The following is a 1,588-nucleotide window of genomic DNA, read 5'->3' on the forward strand; positions in this document are numbered from 1 at the left end:
CCGTCTCCTTCTTTAGGTTGAAGAGCTTCCGGCGGTACTCCTCGAGGCGCGGGTCCTCCCTTGGTGGCGGCTGCGGGCCACCATGCTCCCTCTTATTCAATATCGAGCACGCCGCCATGATACAGGTGTTGGCATCCCACAGGTGTTTTCGGAACGTGCCCTCAGGTTGGCGGAACCACCTTACAGTACGTCCCTAATTCCGGGCAACCAGCTCCGAGATCTCCCCCGTGGAGCGACCATCATACTCCTCGTGGGCCATCTTCATGGCCTCCCGGAGGCATCTCTTTGCTCTCCGAGATGAGGCCTGTACCGTTGGATTAAAAAAATTTCGGTCTCGATCCCCTCCAGGATTTCCTCCTTCCGCCAGGGATGGATGTCTAGCATGCCGGTGAAGGAGGATCGGCCCTCCCTTCTTGGGCGCTTATCCGCCAGAGAATCGTCATCGCTGAGAGATATGGCGTCCTCAGCGACTACCCTCTTCATCCCAATATGGGACATCGACGCCAACAACGAGTTGGATGCCGTACGAGATCTTAGGCCGGCCGGTGAGCACGGGTTGTCGTATACCCTCGCGAATCCCGGGGACTCGGCTCCAAGCCAGGAGGGCCCCGGCATCTCCTCATCTATCGCTGTCCCGGGTACCTCACTAGATGGCGCCACCGGGGGCTGCGCCGGATTCTCGTCCGCTCCCCCAATCGTGGTCCTGACAACCAACGACCCGCCAGCGTCGGTCTCCCGACCCACAATATCCGCAAACGCTGTCTTATACTCAGCGGGGCCTGCGTCGCACCCCAGTGAGCGCCTGTCGCTTGAGACTCGACCATCAATGGCCGAGTCCGACAAGGGGGCGGCCAGGTTGCCACCACCCCCAAGCCGGTAGCTGCCGTCTCCGAGGCTGCTAACGTAGTGATCTTCTCGTTACTTGTCATCTCTACGTCATAAAAGGGGTGGGGGCTATTTTACAAGCGGCCCCCGCACCGGGTTACGTTTTCCTTCGATACAAAACATGAGCAGGGCATGCACCAGTGCAATGGGATTATTTAATAATCCCTTGGAGCATCCCCTGCTCGAACACCTACCTAAGGAGTCCTCTGTGCAATGGGAGGACCGCCCTCCAGAGGACTACCCCTTCCCATGGTGTGCGGCCGTCCCGAGAGACGATCGCAACACCCCGCCAGGGACGCCGCGCCGTGCAATGACCCTTAGGTCTGGCCGGCACCCTGGCCCAGGATCTTCGTGCAATGGGGTTTGCTCCCGAGGATCCCCGGGTGGCGTGCGGCTGCCCAGAGTCGGGAGCACCCGGACGGTGGGCAGCCGCGCCTGCGGGAGCACCCGCGTCGCTCACTTTCGGGCCCGGAATCCCGAGGGAACCATCCCATCCCCCCTGAGAGGGAAGGGAAAGGCCCCACGGGGGAACCGGACCCGGTGGGGGACGAACCCCACATCAGGTCTCAGGCAGGGAGCAGACCTCCCCCTGTCGACGCCGAGCCGCCGGGCGATTGAAGTCAGGGCCGCCAACCCTTACCGGCACAATGGGGAACCGCTCCATAACGGAGCGGATCCCCCAGGGGTCCCTCCGAAGAGGAAA

The sequence above is a fragment of the Trachymyrmex cornetzi genome, unplaced genomic scaffold (genome assembly GCF_001594075.2).
Source record: "Trachymyrmex cornetzi isolate Tcor2-1 unplaced genomic scaffold, Tcor1.1 scaffold536, whole genome shotgun sequence".
Classification (NCBI taxonomy): Eukaryota; Metazoa; Arthropoda; class Insecta; order Hymenoptera; family Formicidae; genus Trachymyrmex; species Trachymyrmex cornetzi.